A 23640-nucleotide genomic window follows, 5' to 3' on the forward strand; every position below is an offset into this window, starting at 1 on the left:
CAGCCGGGCGTCGCGCTGAGGGGTGCTCAGGGAGCCAGCGGGGGAAGGTCTCCCGCTGGAGCAGCTGGCAGCGGCCTAAAGGAACGTAGCGGCTTTGTCACTAGATTGTAGTGACTTTGGTTTTCCTCGCCAGAAAATAAGTGGCAAAGTGACCCGTTACAAATCTAATGACTTTCACTGCCACTTACAGTGCTGGTCAGAGAAAGAAGTCACCAGTATGTATAGTCAGTCACTAGCGGCTCAATAGTGTTAATAAAATCCGTTGCATTCTGTTGCACACCAGGTCCCTCTCATTACCCCTCAGCTGAGCATGTCCTCGGAAGGAATCACATTCCAGGGCTTCTTGCGCTGAGATCACTATAATCTGCAGGCGAGGAAAAGATGTTTGTGGAGGCTAATTAAATACTTTGCTAAAGTCAGGGGCGCTTTGGAAAGAGCAGCACATTAGCCAGGGCTTGTTTTTAACCAAATGTGTTCTTTCTCGCTGCTCCATAGTCGGTAGCATACCCTGTGATGCAGGGAAAGATGGCTAATGAAGCAGGCTGGGTGGGGGAGGCAGGTTAGCCAGTGAGGAGAACCGCACCCCTGGAAGGATGAGACAGGGCCATGTGCCCCAGTGCGGGGGTGGGGCACTGTGCTTCCAGGAATGAAACCCTTACTACAGGATCAAAGATGGAGCTAGCTTGATTTCAGTTCCCCTTTACTCCTTCCCCTGGCTTGGCCTTGGGTTATCTGTCCAGCTGTTTTCAGAAATCAAACCCTGGATGCATGGGGAAGGGATCTGGGTAGCAGATTTTTGTTTTTAAATCTACTTTCTTGGCTCCCTGCAGCACAAAGCTCAGGTCAGGTGAATGCCCTCTTCCCCCTGGTTCTGGGCTCTCCCTTTCACTAACCTGTAGGCAATCCAGGCTGGCAAGAAAGGGAGCCTTAGCTGAAATTAACCAACCCCAGCCAACCTGGGCTGCAGTGTACAGAACGCCCTTCCCAATGAGCAGAGGGTGCCCTTCTGATGATGACAGTGTACTGTTGTAGTTGCTTCTGATGTGCAACAGAATGTAGTAAGAAGAGCACGGACATTTTATTAACACTCTTGAGCTGCTTGTGAATGATTTTGTGACTATACTTGCCTGGGTGTGTGTATATATATATATATAATATATAAAAAATTCTCTGGAAATTTTGTTCTATGACATTTTTGACTCCTTTTGAGTGCTTAAACAGCTACATCTAGTGACTTTTCAGGGTTTGTCTGGTGACTTCCTGCTATGTGGAGTTGGCAACACTACCGCACTGTTTAGTACCTTGTAGAGGTTGGGCTGGAGCCAAATTATCCCACACCACACACACACTCTCCTCCTTGTGTGTCATTCATGTGTGGCAGATTAACCAGAGGCCTGATTGCTTTCACCAGAGAAAGGTACAATGCAGGTTCAGGGATCCTCTGCTCAGAGAGGTGGAACAGAGATCAAGCTACAGGATGCCTATTGCCCTGACACCAGCGAGTAAGTTGGTGGCAAATCAGTTGTGCCTGAGGCTGTATTAACTATTCCCAGATGCTTCCAGGGGCTGTAGTGCCTACTGAAGTCTGGCAGGGTGGAATGACTCTGTTCCAGCCAGAATAGAATGGTTTATGGGAAAACTCAGTCCAGACTGGTGGAGTTTTACTAGGATTTCTCCTGCAGGCACTTCTCTGTATGGTGTTTTACCTATTACCATCACACACACAAAACTACATTAAAAGAGCATTATTAAGACTGCAAAGTCAAGCTCTCAGAAATTCAGATGCCAGAACTGAGGTTGTGTGGGCAACCTTAGTTCTACCTCCTTGTGCATATGCATTATGATGAGGTTTTCAATTGTGTGATCACATACTGTTTTTTTTCCATAGGACCTTTTAGAGCACAGGACGGTGCTCACTGAATGGGTAGTTAAACAATATTTTGCTCTGTTCAATTTATGGCCCTTGTCTTATATACTACACACTATTCAAAATCTGAATACAGAATTACTAATTTCCTCATGAGCTTTACTGTGGTGTTCATCCCTGTGTGTGCTTCACAAATATTATTTTTTTTCGTAACTCTTCTGTAAGTTGAAGGGGCATTATCCCCATTATACCGATGGGGAAATGAGGCACAGGCAACTTTAATTCTGGCAATTCCTAACTTTGAATGCTTGATTTGGCAACCTTAAATTAACATAACTTTGTGTGTAGTGTCCTGGGTTTCTAAAAAAGGAAACCGGAAATTTTTTTTCCATCAGATGTCTCAGACTGACACCCACATGGGCCATTAGCAAGACTTTAGATCTGCAGCACAGACCTCTGCACATTAGATAAAGGAGGAACTAATAACAGTAATAGGTTGTCAGCCTCAATGTGGACTGGCACTAGAGGGGATTGAGATGCACAGTTTGTCAGTAGGTTTCATATATATTTTCTGACAGCAGCAGGATAGTGGGACTCAGATTCTTTTCCAGTTCTTCAGGAATATGACTGAGTGGTCACGGGCCCTTCTACCTTTGTTCTCTACCTCCATTCCCCAAGCCTGACCCCTTCTGCCCTGTCCCAGTCCTGTCTCTCACCCCACCCTGGCTCTTCATCCCAGTGTCTCTCCATCCCTTGGCTCCTCATCCCTCCTTCTCCTATCCAAGCTCCTCATCTGATTTGCCTCTCCGAGCACCTTTGGGTTCCAGTCGCCTGTTCCCACTCCCAGATGCTTGTTTAATCACAGTCTCAACCCCTTACCAATTACCCTCTTTCCCTTGACTCACATTCCCACTCTCCTTGGCCAATCGGTCCCAGTCTTGTCTACCCACTGTGACGTTCCCCTCTGGTGTTGTCTGGACCAGTGATCTGCGAGGCCACTCCAATCCTTGACCCTGGGAGTCAGATTCAACCTGCTCTGCTGTGAGAACCCTGACTCCTGGGCTGTTCACGCATAGCCTCTGGCATGTAAACTGCTCCCAGCTACTTGCAAGCGAATGACCCTAGCCAATATCTCCAGTCCCAGACACAATCCTAGGAACCTCCATCTTGCATGTCCAGTAATGCCCGATGGACACTGCAAGCTTATATAACTTTGTCAATTTAACAAAGAAATTGAGATGTACCAGGCTTGTTATCCCAAAGGGAATCTCTGACACACTTCAAATCAAACGCACTGCTTCAGACAGAATAAACAAATAGATTTATTAACTATAAAGAAAATTTTTAAGTGATTATAAGTTAAAGCATAACAAGTCCAATTTGGTCAAATGAAATAAAAGCAAAACGTATTCCAAGCTGATCTTAACACTTTCAATGTCCTTAAAAACAAAGATGCTTCTCACCACAGGCTGGCTCGTTACTTTTCAGTCAGGCTCTCCCCTTTGATCAGCATTTCAGTTGCTTGGTGGTGGTGGTGTCTGTAGATGTAGGTGGAAAAGAGAGAGCATGGCAAAATGTCTTTCTCTTTTATCATGTCCTTTCTTTCCTCCTGGCTTTGCCCCACCCCCCCCCTTCAGAGTCAGGTGAGCATTACCTCATTGCAGTCCTAAACTGCCCAAAGGAAAGGGGTGACTCCCTCGAGGGTCTAACAGATTCTTTTGTTGCTGCCTAAGCCAGTGTCCATTGTTCCTGTGAGGCTGGGCTGAGTTTGTCCCATCCATGCCCTGACAAGGTGTGAAATACCTCTCTGTTCTTGGAGAGTTTTTGCATGGCTTTAAGCTATGAAGATACATTTTCAGGCTCATAACTATATACACAAAATTATAACTGTCAGAGTTCCTTCCCCACTCTGAACTCTAGGGTACAGCTGTGGGGACCTGCATGAAAGACCCCCTAAGCTTATTCTTACCAGCTTAGGTTAAAAACTTCCTCAAGGTACAAACTTTGCCTTGTCCTTGAACCCTATGCTGCCAACACCAAGCACGTTAAACAAAGAACAGGGAAAGAGCCCACTTGGAGACGTCTTCCCCCCAAAATATCCCCCAAGCCCTACACCCCTTTCCTGGGGAAGGCTTGATAAAAATCCTCACCAATTTGCATAGGTGAACACAGACCCAAACCCTTGGATCTTAAGAACAATGAAAAAGCAATCAGGTTCTTAAAAGAAGAATTTGAATTAAAGAAAAAGTAAAAGAATCACCTCTGTAAAATCAGGATGGTAAATACCTTACAGGATAATCAGATTCAAAACATAGAGAATCCCTCTAGGCAAAACCTTAAGTTACAAAAAGACACAAAAACAGGAATATACATTCCAGTCAGCACAACCTATTTTACCAGCCATTTAACAAAAGGAAATCTAATGCATTTCTAGCTAGATTACTTACTAACTTACCAGAAGTTCTGAAGAGCATTCCTGACCTGGTCCCGGCAAAAGCATCACACAGACAGACAGACCCTTTGTTCCCCCCCCACTCCAACTTTGAAAGTATCTTGTCTCCTCATTGGTCATTTTGGTCAGGTGCCAGTGAGGTTATCTTTAGCTCCTTAACCCTTTACAGGTGAAAGAGTTTTGTCTCTGGCCAGGAGGGATTTTATAGTTCTGTATACAGAAAGGTGGTTACCCTTCCCTTTATATTTATGACAATAACCTATAACCTTACTATAACATCACTATAACAGCCATGCTCCGTGCATTATGAGCCTTCTGAAGACACCCAACATGACATGCATTGGATACCACACAATCATTTTATAAAGATGAACATGGGAGCGTTGGGTGTTCCCGCGAGGAACAGCACGTCACATCCACGCCTATCTATCTCTTTTTTTATACATTTGAATTAGGTGGCTTTCTCCATCAGGCTGCCTGTATGCCGTCAGGGAAAGCATCAAGAGCGCAGGAGAAACAGTCTTAGTTCCAGTGCTATCATGCCCCACAGCAACCAAAAGAAGCAATTGCAGGGAATGTCCTGTTCAGTGCCTGCGTTCCTGGGCTGGAGCATACTCAGTGGAGACAGAAACATCAGAGAATTTAACTACTAAACTCAAGTGTCTATTGAGCACGTGCAAACTGAGATATTTTGAAAGGCTTAAAAATTGGCCAGTTGTGGGTAGTTTTTCAATAGCAAAAAACACATCTCTGATGCTAAGGTGATCTCCGTATCAAATATCAAATTCCCACTGCATAACATGGAGGTGCTAGAACTTAACAAAAGTTATAAGAATCTTTTAATATATTTTCCCTTAATGTCATTCTCAAAAATAACTAACTTTACAGAAAAATTGAGACTGAATCAGACACCTAGCATGGGAAATTTCAGCCCATACATTAAAGTTTGTCAAAGTTATGAGCACCTGAAAATAGTAGTATAATGGGAAGTGTTGGGCAGCCTAAACAATAGGCAGCATTGCTAGCTCTGCCTTTAATAACATAGCAAAAATCTTTGTTGAAAGAACATTAGTAAAGTCACAAAAGCCAAGGACTCAAAAAGTTAGGAAATGCCAGAGTTAATGTTGTCTGTGCAACTTTAATTCTGACCCCTCATTCACTGAATGAGGCATGGTCATGTGGAAGAAATAGTATGTGATCATGTGATTACTTATCAGAACGCATACACACAAGGAGACAAATGAGGGTTGCATTATTAATGGTTATTAATGTTTGAGTGTTTGATTTTGTAATATCATATTGTCCTTTTAATATGGTTTTATGTATTATTTCAAGCTCAGCAGTTTCTCGCTGGAGTCTGTTTTTGAAGCTTTTCTGTTGCAAAATTGCCACCTTTAAATCTTTTACTGAGTGGCCAGAGAGGTTGAAGTGTTCTCCTACCGGTTTTTGAATGTTATGATTCCTGATGTCAGATTTGTGTCCATTTATTTTTTTGCAGTTAGTATCAGGCAAGATATCTTTTGATATGTCTTCAAATCTTTCGAAATCATTCCTCAAAGTGTGTAAGTGGTCTGGTAATGATTGACAGAGGTCTGCAGATGTTTTCAAATCCAGTTCTTTTTCTTGGAGAGCTTGACTTGTGTGGTAAAAGAGTTGTAACATTTCATTCCACATGGTCAACATGAATACGAACTCTAGTTCTTGCATCTTGTTTGCAATGTTTTCTGCCTCTTGTATAGTTTCTCCCTTTTGTGATTGGTCTTCAGCTATACTTTCTAATGCATCCACAATCTTTGAGTAGGAACTGCATGTCATCCTCAGCAGCAACCCCACCTCCATCGCCAAAAGCCTTGTGAATATTTTGGGGGGACTGGAGGCAGCAGCCAGTGGACTCAATCCCAATGAAGTGATGGATGAGGAGGTAGAGCTGGAGGACAATATGGAGCATACGGCAAGGTCATCCAGTGATGTGGCGAGTCAGGACCTCTTTTCCACTCTGCAAGGGTCTAGCTAGTCCCAGCACTCCAGCTCTGGTGCATAAGAGGCAGGAGAGGGGAGCTCCAATAAGTGCTCATTTTGCTTTGATACTGCACGGTGAGAGGAGATTGAGCTGTCATGTACTTTGTTATATGGTAGAGGAGGGATAAAGGACAGAAATTAACAACAGAGCCTGTCCATCTACTCAATGGGGCCACGGTGGAAAAGTTTGTTAATGTACATGGGTATGTCTCTAGAATCCTCCACAGTGATCTCTAGGAAACTTTCCTGTAGGTATTCTGCAATCCTCTTCCAAAGGTTCCTTGGGAGATCTGCCTTGATATTCCCCCACTGTAGGCAGTTATTTCTGCAGGGACCATAGTAACACACAGGCGAGTGGCATACAGAAAGGATCTGAAACTTCACACATGCAGGAGATGCTCCCTTACATCCTGGGTTACCCTTAGGAGTGAGATATTGAGTTTGATTACCCTAGCCTGTGGAAAAGGGTACCAATATTCAGAATAGGCTCACTAGCCACTTATAGTAACTTCATTCACAAACCACCCTTTGTCCCTTCCTCCCCTTACCTGTCCCCTCCCTCCCCACAAACTCATCATAATTGGTACTTGCAGCAACCTGTGTGCTAGCCAAGGGACAGTGAGAAAGAGGTGTGTGTAACTTTTGTGATTCACGGCTGTGAGCACAATCACAACACTGTCTGTTCATTGTTTCTTTGCCTTCTGCAGATGTGCCCTTGAGAACATACTCCTCCACACCGGTGGAGTGCCTCCATCAGATAAGGCAGTGACCCAAGAGGAGTAAGGAGGATATGTTTCACAAAGTGCTGCAGTCAACAAATACAGCATAGAGTGAAACAAGAGCATGGAGGGAGACAATTAATGAAAGATTGAAGCTGCATTGCCAGGAAAGGACACAGGGGCAGGAGCTGATAATAAAGTTCCTTGAGGACCAGACAGAGATGTTGAAGTCCCTCATTAACCTGCAATTGCAGCAAATCTGTGCCCAACTTCCCCTTCAGCCACTACAGAACTCTGGTCCCTGCCCTCCCCAAACTCCCTCATCGCATTCCTCGCATGTTCCCAGTCCCTCACAGTACCCATGCGCCCCACACCTGGCGACAGGTTTCCTCAAGGAAGCTGGAGCTACACCCAGCTGTGAGATCCCTAACTGCGAGACTGTTCTTCTTTCTCATGTCACCTGTTTGACCAAAAGTTTGTGTTTGATCCTGTTATTAAACTTGAGTCTTTGAAATTAAATGAGTCTTTATTTGTGAAATTCATACATACATCGCTCAGTGCTAACATTGAAACACATTGGTGTGTATATAATGTCTACTGCAGTTTCCACGGTATGCATCCGATGAAGTGAGCTGTAGCTCACGAAAGCTCATGCTCAAATAAATTGGTTAGTCTCTAAGGTGCCACAAGTACTCCTTTTCTATTGGCTAGAGGCAGGACTATTTTCTCCTTGCAATTAATGCCCAAGAAGCAAGCACTACAGAGGTAATTCATGGCAGCAAGTAAACATTGTCTGGCCAAATGCATCACACAGAGACACATTACTGGGAACCATTGTCAAAGTGCTCCTTCAAAGCCTCCCTGATTAAAATAGCCTCTTGCTGCACCCCTCTAATTGCCCTTGTATCTGGCTGCTCAAAATCAGCAGCCAGCTGATCAGCCTTAGCAGCCCACCCCTGGGGAAACTTTTTCCCCTTAGATTCACAATTATTATGTATTATTCAGCAGGCCGCAATGACCATAGAAATATTTTCCTCATTGAGGTCTAACTGGTCAAAAAAATAGCACCAGCAATATTTTAGTCAGCCAAAGGCACATTCAGTGGTCATTTGGCACCTGCTAAGCATATTGTTAAAACACCCCTTGCTGCTGTCTGGGTTCCCAGTGTAAGGCTTTATGAAGCACAGGAGTAAAGGATATGTGGGATCTCCAGGTTCACTATCGGCATTTACACATTCCCCAATGGAATCGTCTGATCTGGAAAGAAAGTCCCAGCCTGCAGCTTTCTGTGCAATCCAGTGCTCTGAAAGATGTGTACATCATGTGCCTTCCCTGACTACCCTGCATTGAAGTCAATGATCCACCAGAGCCTGCAAGACCATAGAGAAAGTAGCCTTTTTGGTTGATGTACTCCATCACAAGATGGTCTGGGGCCAAAATTGGGATATGCATCCCATCTATCGCCCCGTCACAGTTAGGGAATCCCATTGCCTAAAAGCAATCAATTATTTCCTAGACATTACCGAGAGTCACAATCCTTCATAGCAGGGGGCAATTAATGCCTCTGCAAACTTGCACCACCACAACCCCCACGGTGTACTTTCCAACTCCAAACTGATTTGTGTCTGACTGGTAGCAGTCTGGAGTTGCCAGCTTCCACACAGCGATCGCTACTCAGGTTACCACAGTGAGGGCAGCTCTCATTCTAGTGTCCTTGCATCGCAGTTCTGGAGCGAGCTCCGCACACAGTTCTAGGAAGGTGACTTTGCACATCTGAAAGTTCTGCAGCCACTGCTCTTCATCCCATACATGCATCACAATGTGATCCCACCACTCACTGCTTGTTTCCCAAGCCCAGTACCAACAGTTCACCATGGCAAGCTGTTCTGTGAATGCCAGCAGCAATCCTGAATTATTTGTTTCCATGGCAGACAGCAGAGCAGGCATCACTGATTCACTCTGTTTTGCAACTCATAAAATACTGCAGGACCAGCCGCATTGTGTTCATGATTCTCATCACTACAGTGGTCAGCAGCTCAGGATCCATGCTGTCAGGCAGAGATGGCAGGTGCACACTTTACAAGGGCTGTTGAAAAACAGCACAAAACAAAGTAGGAACTATGAAGCTCATGGAATGGGATGGAAATAACTGCATCATAGTTATGGTGAGCACATCCCCATGATGCATTGTGATCTGTTCCCAGAGTTCACAGCAGCAGAAAGTGACAGAGGGTGGGGAGTTGCACTGTGGGATAGCTACCCATGATGCAACATTCTTTCTGTTGATGCAAGAGCAACGACCGTGGACACACACATCTGATACAAGGAGCATTGTATGGACACGCTCCACTGATGTTATTAAAGCAACTTATGATTGTCAACAAAACTTAAGTCAACTTAACTCTGTAATGTAGACCAAGGCTGAGAAAGGTACTCAGTGTTACAGCTAACTACAAGGTGGAACAGATTGTTAAGCATAATAAGTTAACACATATCGCAAGAGGCCATTCAAGGTGAAGTGGGCAGTTAACTCCTCTGTAGTCATAGGATAAAGGAGGGTTAATGGGTTAAAGATTGTTGTATTGAACCTTAAATCCAGTGTATTTATTGAGTCCATGATTTCTAGTGTCTAGCTAAGTTATGAATTTATACTCCCAGGCTTGTCTTTTGAAAGTGGTGTGCAAATTTCCTTTGAGGATGAGGACTTATAGGTCAGGTATGGAGTGATCATTTTGTCAAAGTGTTCACCCATGGATGGTATGGTGTTTTTGTTTTTTAGCATTTTTCTGCATTCGAGAGCATAGTGACTGGTTTCACCCACATAGTTGTTATTGGAGCACTTAGTGCACTGGATAAGGAACAACACATTGTGATAGGCATGTGTGGGACCCTTGGATCTTGAAAGGTGTGGTGAGGAGGATGGGTACTGAGCAGTGGAGATATGTTGTAGGTTTTGCATCTGTTGTTATGGGAGGGTCTGGTGCTGCTTTGAGTTGGTGTGTCCTGGTATGTGGGGAGCTTGCTTCTGATGTTGAGCTTGGGGGATTATTTGAAGTCCAGAAGAGGCGGGGGTTGGGAAAGATTTATTCAGTTTGCAGTCCCCATTGAGGATTGTTACTGTTGACTTATACCCTATATGGGCTCCAGCATGGAGTGATAGGTGACAACTAGGGCCATGCGGTTGTTGGATTCCCCCCCTGCCGGTATTAAAGCAGGTACTCTTGGGGTATTTGGGTGGCCTATTCCGTGGTGCTATCTACTTCTCTGGTGGCGTGTCCTTGTTTTGTAAAGGTGGTTTTAAGTGTGTTAAGGTGTGTATCCCAAACTGTCACATCAAAGCATATTATGTGGTATCTGAGTGTCTGGCTGTAGAAAATAGATTTTTTGTGTGTGTTTTGGGTGGTTTCTTGGATCTGTGAAGGTAAGTGTGGTGATCCGTGGGTTTATTATATATAGTTGTCTGCAGGGTTCCAGGGCTGAATCTAATTGTGGTGTCCAGGAAGTTGATGCTGCTGTGGGAATGTTCTAGAGAGGTTTTGAGAATTGGGTGGTGGTTGTAGAAGTTGTGGTGGAAACCTGTGAGGGAATTAAGGTCTTCCATCTGGGATGAAAATATCATTGATGTAACTCAGGTATATCATTGGATTTTTGATACATTTGTCCAGAAATTCTTCCTCAGTGTGACCCATGAAGAGGTTGGCATATTGGGGAGCCATCCTAGGACCCATGGCTATTCCCATGATTTGGACAAAGCCTTTGTTACTGAATGCAAAATTGTTATGGGTGAAGATGAAATGGATGAGTTTGGCAATGTGTTTGGGGTGGAATACCGGAGTATTGGCAATTGTCTTGAAGATATTTGAGGCAGGCAGTTATGCCCTCATGGTGAGGGATGTTGGTGTATAGGGAGATGACATCTATAGTGGCAAGGATGGTGTTCCGAGGGAGGTTGTTAGTGTTGTGGAGTTTCTGGAGGATGTTGATTGTGTCATGGAGGAAACTGGCCATTTTCGTGGTGAGTGGTTTGAGGATGGTTTTTGAGTCCTGATAGTCCTTTAGTAAGAGTGCTGTGGACAGATATGATGGATCTGCCTGTGTTCCCTTGTTTGTGTATCTTGGGAAACATGTAGAAATTCTCTGGGGTGGGTTTGTGGGGAATGAGCTTGTGGAGTTTCTCTTGGAGTTGTTGGGGAAGGACTTGATGATACCCTTAAATTCCTAGGTGAATTGTGGTGTGGAGTCTTCTTGGAGTTTTTTATAGTAGGTGGTGTTGGAGAGTTGATGGTTGGCCTCATTGATATAGTCATCACAGTTGAGGACTATGATGGCACCCCCTCCCATGTCTTTTGGTTTGATCACTGTCTGGTGGTTGAATTTCAGGGACTGAATAGCTGTCCTCTTGGTGGTGGAAAGATAGGGGTGGATGTGATGTTTGTTAAGGATTTCACAGTCAATTTTTCCCCCTGAAGCAATCAATGTAATGATTAAGGATACGATTCTGTCACGCAGGTCATGAATTCTGTGACTTTCTGGGATCTTCCTGATTTCTTCTGGGGCAGGGCCTGCCAAAACAGCTGGATGGTGACCAGCCCTGGGGCTGCCACAATAGCTGGCCGGCAAAACAGCTGGCTGCATTCAGCCCCGGGGCCACCAGAGTAGTGGCCAGCCCCAGAGCAGTGGCCCCAGAACAGCTGGCTGGTGGTTAGCCCTGGGGCTGTCAGAGAGCTGACCAGGGGCCAGCCCTGGGTGTGCTGGAGCAGTGGTCCCTGGCCTGCCAGTGCAGTGGCCAGGGTTGAGTCAGCCCCCCTGGGGCAGGAGCAGCAGCAGTCAGCCCCTGCCCCAGGAGCAGTGGCACAGCTGGAACAGCTGCAAGCCCCAGCAGTGCTCTGTTTATCCTCCCCCCGCCCCCAGGGTATTTTTAGTAAAAGTCAGGGATAAGTCACAGGCTTCTGTGAAATTTTGTTTATTGCTCACGACCTGTCCCTCACTTTTACTAAAAAAACTCGTGACAGAATCTTAACCTTAATAATGATCAAGTGTGTGACTTCATTATGCTCCCAAATTAACTCTCTCAGAAAAATGATAAAAGACACAAACACCTTATCACCTATGTACAAACACTTTTCACAAAGCAATCACTCCATATTTGACCTCTCAGTCCTGTCCTCAAAAGAAACCTGCACAACACCTTCAAAAGACAAGTCTGAGAGCTTAAATTCATAACTTAGCTAGACACTAGAAATCATGGCCTCACTAAATACACTGGATTCATGGTTCAATCTATAACCCAATAACCCTCCTTTATCCTATGACTGCAGGGATGTTAACTGTCCACTTCACTTTAAATGGTCTCTCACAACATGTTAACTCCTTATGCTTAACAATCTGTTCCATCTTGTATTTAGCTGACACTCTGAATACCTTTTTCAGACCAAAAAAAGAGCTCTGTGGATCTTGAAAGCTTCTCTCTTTCACCAGCAGAAGTTGGTCCAATAAAAGAGATTACCTCATCCACCTGGTCACTCTTATTTCAGTTTGAGTGATGTATTCTGTGCTTAGTTTAAACCCATTCCTAATTGACTCAAGCTAATTCAGTATCAGCCAGGTTACTGGTAATCTGAGTGTCCACTCAGTTTTTTGCGGTTTAACTACATTGATTTTAAATTACAATTTTAGTTAAAGTGGTGTGACCCCGTATAGACAAGCCCACAGTCTTTTATTCCTTCTACTTCCCATTTCCTCTCTTTCTGTGTCCTCCCAGGTTAGTAGGAGACAAATCCTGAGGTCCTCTCAGGCAAAATTCTCGTTGATCAAGTATAACAAGCTGCTATAAAACATAATTATCAGTGGTAACTTAACTGAAACTGCTGTTGTCACTTCCCCATGTCTCACACTTCTAACAATAGTGAATCACAAGATGTCAAGCACTTCTGATTTAGTTTTTTTTAAAAATAAATGCTGGACTTTAGAATCCCAGTCACCACAGTTGATGTACTGCTATGGACAGCTGTTAATTTGTCTTTTTAAAAAATGTTTAGCTCTTACCATAAGCACAAGGCAAGAGCTATACAGCTATGAACTGGGCTAGCAATTTTAGATGGAGTCTTTATCATCTTCTGTGTTACAAGCCTTTTTATCATCTTTGCGGTCACTTTGGGCCTGATCCAAAGCCCATATGTTCAGAAGCCTTTCAGTGACTTCCTGGTCTTCAGCTAATTTTCTGGTCATTGTTATTGTACCAGAGGCTTCCTAAGTGGGGTCCCCTGGAGAGGGCACCATCAGTTGTCCCTGGGCACTCTTCGTGGACACACCCATCTCTACTTTACCCAACAAATTCCTTTCTCTAGCTTTTGGAGAGGCAAGAAACCACCCAAGAATGACCAGCTGTCAGAAGCAGATGCAGTGAACAGATATTATGGGACCCCAGTGGAAAACAACAGATTTCCGTATGCTTTAAAAAAAGATTTTTAGATAGTGACCACTAGGAGACATTGTATCAAGAAGCCAGGAACACAACACTGTTATGAAAGCACTAGGTGGAGTTGCATCAAGTAGCCATAAAGAAAAAGAGCTATTATGATGGCAAGGACAAGCTGAGAGACAAGCTCCCCACTTGAGTTCCTGCTCCCTTTGCCTCGAGTACTGGAAACTTTAATGCTTATCTTCTGACACTACAAGCTGAAGCTGCTAACTAGTTCAACAAGTCAGTCTCCAACAATCCTGGCCTTCTTGCAGCCCAGGGTCTCCTTTGACACTAATTGGATGTGCTGCTAAGGCATTAACTAGGTGTAGTTAATTTTCACTATATGTGCACTCCAAGGGCCCCTTACACAGGATCAGTGCTAGGGCTGGGGGAGGAGGACAGTCACCCTGGGCTGTGGGCACCAACTTCCAGGAGGCACCCATACTGTTGTGTCACATTTACAAAAAAAGTTTTATTTGTTCTGCTGATTCGGCAGGGTTTTGGTTTTTTAGTTTTTTTGGTTTGTTTGTTTGTTTGTTTTGTTTTGCCATTCGTGCCCTCCGAGTAGGCAGCTATCTGCTTTGACTCCAACTTTCCAGGCACCACCATCACCATCCATCTGGGTCTTGTCTAATTACGCCTTTTCTTTGTTGGCCTGTTTTTTCTCTCTCTCATGATAGTAGGTATTCCCCTTTCCTTTACTTCCTGTACTCAACTTGCTTAAACAAACTAGCAACGGTAATTTGTCCTTCCTCTGTCTTCTCTCTTTCCACTGTCATAGGCTAACTATGCAGATCTACATTTTTGCCTGGCTAAATCCCTCACAGAGGAAAAGATAGAGTTCACTTTCCCTGTCTCTCAACTTGCTGCTTATTAATCTCAGAGAGTCAGCTCACAGGCATGTGGAACAGCTGCTATAGTTATGTGAGGAGGAGGGTGTCAGCCTCCATCTTGGAAAGTGGGTTTCAGAACCACAGGGGATAAAATGGATTGTATCAGGCTCCAGCTTATGACAGACTCTTATGGCTGTGTTTTTTAATGTTCAGATAAAAATAATACAATTGTTTAATACCAACTCTACATAACTGAATAAGAACAATACACTGAGTGAGAGAAAGGTGTGTCCACTTCCCCAATTAATTGCTGAGAAGTCTCTGGTTACCAGAATTAAGCTACCTATCCCCTTCAGTACCCTTGTGTGCTTAGTTCCCAGTGTGGGGGGCTCTTCTCGCAGTGAATAGATATTGATGGTTTGGGTGGAGCCCGATGAAGTGAGCTGTAGCTCACGAAAGTTTATGCTCAAATAAATTTGTTAGTCTCTAAGGTGCCACGTGTACCCCTATTCTTCTTTAAGAAGGAGGTTTTTTTAAAGGTCAAAAGCTCTTCTTTTCACCTAGGGAGTCAGGCTCAAATTAAGGAAGACTATAACATGCTATGTTACCTAAGGCAGCTAATTTTAAATATTAGAGTCTCAGCACTGCGTGGCAGGACTTTTTATCAATGATTTTCACAGACACATTCGGTTTGGTCTTTCATCTCTCAGCATCCTTCCCTATGTCTAGTTTAAGCAGCTGAGGAATCCATGTTTTGAAGACTGTTACGAGGTAAGGGTTAGATTTATGCAAAACGTTGACAATTGTCTGGGTTTTGACCTGCAATGATTTGAACCTCCCTGAATTTTGCTTTGAACAAACCAAATATCAGACAGTATTACCATTTTCATATTGTAAATATGATTCTAATTCTCTCACGTTTTGACATTACAGTTGTTTTATCAACCTTTATGAGGTATCCAAGTAAGGTGTGGTCTACGCTTAAGATGCTGCAGCAGCAAGCTGCACCATTGTAGCACTTCAGCAGGGACATGACCTACAATGGGAGGGATTCTCCCATCGGCATAGGTAATCCACCTCCCCAAGGGGTGGTAGCTAGATTGACAGAAGAATTCTTCTGTGGACCTAGCGCTGTCTGCACAGGGACTTAAAATGGGTTTAACAATGCTGCTCAGGGGTATGGCCTTTTCACACCCCAACCAACATAGTTAAATTGACCTAATTTTCTAGTGTAGACCAGGCCCCAGTTACAAGTATGTTCCATTCTGCTTTCTGCCTCTCCCAGTCCCTTAGCCATGTCAGCTCTTTCTCTAAGTTTTTATAGTGCACTTTATTTTCTTTTATATTTATACTTCACTTTATTTTTTACTGCACCATTTTCACTCCATGCATCTGAAGAAGTGGGGTTTTTTACCCACAAAATCTATGCCCAAATAAATCTGTTAGTCTTTAAGGTGCCACCGGACCCCTTGTTGTTATTGTGGAGATAGACTAACATGGCTACCCCTCTTATACTGCACTTGTTACATTGTATCTTTGTTCCAAGGTTTCTGCTTTAAACCCAATATCATTTGTGTGAGTATTCACTTGCTCCAGCCTATCATCAACTACTCTGAGTAGTGTCTTAATCTGGGTAAGATTTTTGGTTGATGTGTTCTGTGTAAATGTTATGACTTTTTTTCCATGTTCCCCCCTCTTCATCTCTAGGAAATCTACAAGACAGCAGTTATTTTGTGAGGCAGAGATGGTACATACTGTATTATAGATGAGAGAGAGAGAGAGAGACAGGCACAGTGTTCTGGAGATTTTACTTTGATTCTTTCTTAGTTTGTTTTCTTTAGTCTAAAATTAAAGTCACTCAGATTGAAAGTGTATAGTTGATCTTCTTGTATAGAAAAATTTAACTCTTTATTCTTCCCAGGCACCTGAGAGTGTTGTCCTGTAAGACTCCTGGCATGTTATACCTTTTATTAGGCCTAAGGTAGTGACTTAGAGCAATATGTAAAGCTAAAAACTCTGAGGACATTATTTACCTCCTTTCAGCATTATTAATGAGCAGAAGGATCTATATGTAGAAATAATGTGCAGCTAAATGGCTATTTATCAAATTGTTCATGTTTATATAAAAGAGAGGCCAGCCACTACATCAGATTACAATGACAAGTGAACACTTAATTTTTTTCCCTACATGTGTTAAATATAATAAAAAAAAGTTAACAGCCATTCATGAAACTACCATCTTGACAGTCAAATGATGCAGAGCAAGGCTGAGAAATAGCAGAACGCTTCTATATTTCATATGCATGACAAAGCAGGGGCTTTCAAAGCTGTTATAAGGAAAATTCAAATTAACAATGACCAAACAACTAAAACCCAAGCCTTACCTTTACTACAGCTTTGAAAGTTCCCTGTTAATAGGAATTACTGTTATATTTCATTGTAATACCAGTAGTCTATTAGTACTTTACATAATTAAGAGACAAGGTCCCTGCCTCGGAGTTTATCATTTAAGGACCCAATCCTCTTACCACTGTGACTTCAATGGGACTATCCACAGTAATAAGTCTTTGCATGCCCAAGCAGTAGTGGGTTATATAGACCCTATGCAACATGAGAGTAGAGAAAGGGTTAATACTGGTCCAAGGAGAGGGAGGAGGTAGGACAGCTGGGCTCAGTTACAGCTTCACTCTAAACAGGCTTTAATTTCAGAGTATAAAAAGGTTAGAGCCTGGTCCCACAAGGTGCTGAATACATGGACTTTAGGAGGGATGTTATGCAAAGTAAATCACTTCTGAATAAAGGCACAAAGCCTAGAATAAAGACTCAGGGACAGATTCTAGCCCTTTTATGCAGCTCTGGTAATGTGACGGGGCCACAATAGCTTATCTGTATGGGGCGGGGGTGAGGATGGAAATAGCTCCAGAGCAGGAATAGTGTAGTGCCGATATGAGACCCTATGCTGAATGCTTCACCCCCTAATGTAGGAGTAGACTGGGAACAGGAGCAGGCAGGCACCTCCTGAGAGGCTCAGCACAGAAGTAGGCCCTTGGTGATTCCTGAAGACCGAGAACCAGCTAAGAGAGGTGCCTGGCAGAGGGAGTCTTCCACACAGATGCTAAATAGCTGATGTACAGATAGAGACTGGGGAACGGGTTGCAATGAAGAGTCACACAACTGACCTTACAGGGAGGTTTAGTTTGTCTTGTTACTGCCATGAGTTTTCTGTGTTTTTGTTTTTTGTCTTTAAAAAACAGTTTAATATTTCTCACTGAAGTTCATAAGCCTGTAGGGAGAACTGCATTTTAAGGAGGGACCTGCAGTTGGCAAGGGCTGAGCAGGGGTGAGAGGTGTTACTTTATCTCAGTCCCTCCTGTATTCTCTGTCTAGCGCTCAGTAGCGTTAAAAGCACATTTCTGCAGCTGATTCATGTGAGACTTATACGGCACACAGCATAATGGTGTGTGAGCCACAATATTTTACTTCTCTTCCATGTCAACAAGTAGGTAGGATTGTTCTTTATATTCTGGTAATGCCTAGAGGAATTGACTGAGTTTGCAACCCCATTGTACTAGGCACAGTACATACTTATATAGTCAGACACAGTTCCTGACCTGAAATACTTACATCTTAAATAAATAATACAGACAAGGCTAGTAGAAAGGAAATATTATTCCCATTTTATGGCTGAGAAACTGCAGCCCAGAGAGTTTAAGTCTGGCAGAGCCAAGAATTGAACCCCAATATCTTGCGTCCTATCTAGTGCCTTAACCACAATGTCATTCTTCTATGGGTTAAGACTTCATTTCTCTCTTCTTGTTCTTCTCTCTCTCTCTCTCTCTCTCTCTCTCTCTCCCCCATCCTGAGAAGAGGTAGAGTGCCAAGTTTTGTCTTGTGTTCTGTGTATTTATAGTGTATGTGTGTTATGGGAAGACCATGTTGAGATGGTTCTTGTAGATATCTGGAAGGTTGTTGGGTTCATCATCAATCCTCAGATATTCTGGAAGCAGTGGCTTCACTGGGAATTTTGTGTGTGAAATAGCTGCAGAATTTGGTTCTTCCACTGAGGGGCTGTTCACCCTCAGGTGACAACAAAACCTTGACAGGTCTTTCTAAGAGGCCTTTGTAACATCATTTTAAGTTATAGATTCTTATATAAATGTTTAAGCACTGTATGGAATATGACAACTAATTGGCAGAGATTGCAAGGCAGGATGCATAGGACAACAGCATCTCTAATTTAATTGCAGTTTTCCTTATCGAACTGTCTTTTTTGAAACAGCACACCTTACTTATTATGTAAGGTGCTGAGTTAGTGGATACTAAAGCTGTCACATGACATGTTCTGTGACTAGGGCCAGAAAATAAAGACCAGTCTCTTACCAGCACTTCTGTATCATGCCTTTATTACACTGAATTTCCACAGACTTCAATGACCATATGTAGAATCCTGCAAATCTGTGGATATCCTCTTCATATCCACAGATATGCACAGACCATATTTGCAGATTGCGGATCTGATGCGGATACAAATTTTGTATCCGCACAGGGCTCTAACCATTTGTTAACTGTAATGGGAGTTGCAGGTGCTCAGCACCATTCAAGATCAGGCCTAAGGTGTGGCAAATATTGAAGCTTTGCATACACACCCTGTTGTGTTTTATGGCATCAGGGACAACCAAAAAGTCTTTGTATGTCAAGACCTGAGCTTAGGCCCTCAGATTTCTGTTTTGTTTTCCCTACAAAAGTTGATAACTTGCATCTTGACAGGCAGCTGCATTCCTTACACTGCTCCAGGTGTTTGCAGTGCTATTGATATTATCAGATGCAGCAAGTGTAAAATGCAGAACCTGGAGGGCCCGAATTTGATTTCCACATGTAAGTGATGGAAGAATTGTTTATTTTCAAGATGTAGGCCCTTGGTTACTTTGCACATCTGACTCTCAATCCTTCCTATGCTGTCAGACCTAGCTTAGGGCACAAACAAGGCTCCACCATCCTGGATATGAACCTTTTTGCAGGGTATTTCATTATGTTTCTATAACACTTTTTTTTTTTACATTTTTTTTTTTTAACAAGAATAGGCTATTGGCCTATCACTCAACCCCTAACTTGGAGAACCAGCACGCTGCTTTGCATCTGGTCCCTATCTTCTGACCTGTCTGCCTTTGGTGGCTTTACCAGAGCTTAGAACTCCTGCTGGCCTAGCCATCAGGGTCACTGGAACACTGAAGCCTTCCCAGTCTGTCCCCCAGGAAAGGCTGTATCCACATAAGTTATTAAAACATTAGAGAAAATGCTACAAATAAAAAACATATCAAGCAGAGAAGGAAAAAGGTAACTCTTTGGTGTGTAATTCATTTTTTCTGTCAGGATCAACTGTGGAGAGACATCAGTTTCACCATAGAAAAATGACTTAAAGGGGTCATTCAGAGGGGAACGAATCTGCAGCCTTGAAGATGAGATAAGAATTTAGCTAGCAGTATAAAAGTAGAATTTTCTAGTGAGAACACTAGTCACAAGAGAAAAGGGTGATTAAATAATCTCTATAAGCACCTTCCTCAAGACAGTGCATCAGAGCAGAAAAAGTGACTTGTCATATGATCTGTTGCTCTCTACATCATTAAAGAAAACACTCCACATACCAAGCTGGTTGTTTCAAGGCTGATATGTTTTTAGCCTGGAAGAAGAGAACATAGAGCAGCAGAAACAACTGAAATTCTTTAACCTTTCAGCTATGTTTTGATATTTTCTCATTCACCATCGATATGGGAAACATCTCTACAACCAAAAGCAGAGTGAAAACCAAGGGAAGGGACCCAGATGCAGAGGGAGAGAAGGCACAAACAACTCATCAGAGGAATCTTTGGAGTGAGTAGTTACTGATCAATAATAGTATGATGAGATTAGCCTTTCAATCACTGGGTCATAACATTTAGACACCTTATATATTGCTACATTACCAGTTAATCTTAAACATGATTCAGGATCCCCACATTCTCACTAGCCATGACAGGCTTGCCAGCAATCCCCATTCTGTGAACCTTTGGTTGGAAAAATTCCTTTTGTGCTCCTTTTCCATTGAGGAGCCTCTCTAGTGGTCTGGTTCCCCTTTGAGATCTGTCTGTGCAGGGAAAGGGAGAGAAGCTTTCTCCTCTTTTCATTTGTTTTGAAACTATAAGTCTCTCTTAACTCTGTGACATTATAAACTCAATTGCAAGCTCAGTAACTGGGGAAGTTACAATTTACTTCATATCTCTTTCCCCACAGCTTGCTTTACTTCCAAAACCAAAACTCAAACCAGGCATAAAATAACTCTCCACCCAGGGTCTTTCCAGCATCATCAACTGGGAGGAGTCAGGATGCAGCCTTCCCCTTTCCTTTTTATAACCCTGTCCAGATCAGTTATACCGTAGGCAGGAACCTGGTAACCCTTCACATGCCAAAACATCTTTTCAGCTTGTCTCATATTCTGAATTAAGCTCACCAGTCCAGAACAGACATTCCATAGCAGTCTTACCAATTCAAACTAACTTTTGACATTAGAATTTAATCACCAAATTTTGATGTTAGACACAGGATCTCAGCAAGGGAAAGACCAGATTTTATTTTAATTCTCTCTTGTTTTCTGGGTATTTTTGTTTGTTTTGTTTACTACAAAAAAAAATTAGAAGAATTTTTGAATTCTGCAATCCTCTCTTTCCAAGCTGCCGAAGTTCTGGAACCCCTTATACAAATCACTTCAAATTTGATAGAAAAATTATACCTTCATACCACAAAATTCTATTTTCTACCATCACTCTAAAATTTCTTTGTGTGTATGTGTGTGTAAAATCAGACTTATATTAGAAAATCTAAACTTAGAGTGGCTCCAATGCAAATCTGCCATTCTTAGCTATTTATATAACACCTGGTAGTATCTAAGAGCATGTCTACACTTACCTCCAGAGCGATCGATCCAGTGGGGGTCGATCTATCGCATCTAGTAAAGATGTGATAAATCAACCGCCGAGTGCTCTCCCGTCCACTCTGGTACTCCACCCGAGTGAGAAGCGAAGGCGGAGTCAATTGGGGAGCGTCAGCAGTCGACCTACTGCAGTGAAGACACCGTGGTAAGTAGCTCTAAGTATGTCGAGTTCAGACACACTATTTTCGTAGCTGAAGTTGTGTAATTTAGACCGACTTCGCTCGCTCCCCCCGCTCCCTCCCCCCCAGTGTAGACCAGGCCTACGGCCCAGATTTCAAACGCATTTAGATGCCTAACTCAATCCTCATCTTACAAAATCCACTCCTAACTCTGTAGAGCTTTAGAATGCAAAATGTTTGAAAGGTGCTGTACAACCCATCTGAGGTTTTGATTTTGTGGGGAAAGAAACCAGTAAAGCTTATGTTCCCATTCCAAGCAAGTCATGGAGATTGGAGCCAGTATGGGATCTGAATCTGGATTTCCCCCAAGTTCAAGGGGTGTTCTTAAGATGGGTTCCAATTGAATTCATCATAATGATAGGACTGAATAGAGAAGTTCAGATCCAGGTCTAGGTCTGGAACCCAAATTCCCTGAAGTTTGGGGAGATTTAAAGTCTCTGTTGCAATTTGCTCATCTCTATTTTGGCCAACTTTAGTTACTGTGGAAGTAATGATGTCAAGGGTATGTGGCACTTACTGACGAGACTGGGACTGCTCCTAAGCATCATCCCCTAACAATGCATCTCTGTTAGGAAGAGCTGGGGACCTAGGCCTGGATCTCTGAAAGGTGTACCGAAGGAGGGCCCATGTGGTGGGCCTTGGAGGTGGGGAGGAGCATGTTGCTATTAGGGAGTATGAAGACATTGGGGACGCAGGTGTCTTACTGTGGGACAGAAGGGAATGCTTCTCTTTTGAAGTTGGCAAGCCTCCTGGTCAATCAAGTTACTAAGCGCTCTATCTTTGCAGGGAAAAGGGACAGAGCCTTATACTTTTTTTAATTAAATGAAATGTCCTTCAATATCCTGTACTAAATGTTGGAGCTGACATTCCCTATCAATGTGTCAAATTCAAAAGTTGTTAACTTTTGAAATTAGACTTCAGTCACTAAAAGTTTGGCCTGGGCACTAGATGTCTATGAGAGGAGTCTAGTACAGAGGTGGGCAAACTACGGCCCACGGGCCACATCCGGCCCGCACGACTGTCCTGCCTGGCCCTTGAGCTCCTGGCTGGGGAGACAAGCCCCGGGCCCCTTCCCTGCTGTCCCCTCTCCCCCACAGCCTCAGCTCACTGTGCTGCCAGCGCTCTGGGCAGTGCAGCTGTGAGCTCCTTCTGGCCACTGCGGCGGTGTGGCTGGCTCCGGCATGGTAAGGGGTGGGGGTTGGATAAGGGGCAGCAGGTACTGGGGGACAGTTGGGACAGGGAGCAGTTGGATGGGGCAGAGGTTCTGGGGGGGCAGTCAGGGAATGGGGAATGGGGGGGTTGGATAGGTGTGGGAGTCCTGGGGGGGCTTGTCAGAGGGTGGGGGTGTGGATAGGAGTTGGGGCAGTCAGCAGACAAGGAGCAGGGGGGGTTGGATGGGTCAGGGGTTCTGAGGGGGGCAGGAATTGGGAGGGGTGGATAGGGGACGGGGGCCAGGATTTTTGGGGAGGCACAGCCTTCCCTACCTGGCCCTCCATACAGTTTCGCAACCCCGATGTGGCCCTCGGGCCATAAAGTTTTCCCACCCCGGTCTAGTAAGTGAAATTGTATTTCTCTCCTACTTTCTTTTTTTATATTGGGTAAAAGTGACATAAAAAATGTTAAACTCTCTGAATTACCAGCATGCCTTCTGTTTTTAGTGTGTCATTATTCAGGAACCAATTGTCCAATTTACTAAAAAGATCACATTTAACCTACCAATTTTGGCTATTATGGTCTGGGAAGGAGCACAACCTTGGGCTCATAATGGACATTCAGTTGCAACCATGATTATGGAGTGACTGCTTAAACTGCAGCTGTGTGTTTGAGAGAATGTGTTGGATTGCATGCGGCGTGTGGCCATTGCCTGGGGGTCCTGGGTCTGTTTTACAGATAGGCAACATTTGTGAATGTTGCCACGCCAATACATTACTGTCCCTTCCGAGCTTCGCTCTCTTCGATATTTGTAAAGCGCTTTTCTTGGTATCAAAATGTGAGCCCCCCCCCCGTGTGTGTAACGATATACGGGGTGCCTGTGGCGTGAGCACGGGTTAGCGTGCGTGTGAGAAAGACAGAGGCGGAAAATCTGCGCCTGCCCAGCAGAGAGGGCTCTCTCGCGCAGCACCGCAAGCCCAGAGGCAGTCAGG

This window comes from Eretmochelys imbricata, chromosome 3 (assembly GCF_965152235.1).
Source record: "Eretmochelys imbricata isolate rEreImb1 chromosome 3, rEreImb1.hap1, whole genome shotgun sequence".
Taxonomy (NCBI): Eukaryota; Metazoa; Chordata; order Testudines; family Cheloniidae; genus Eretmochelys; species Eretmochelys imbricata.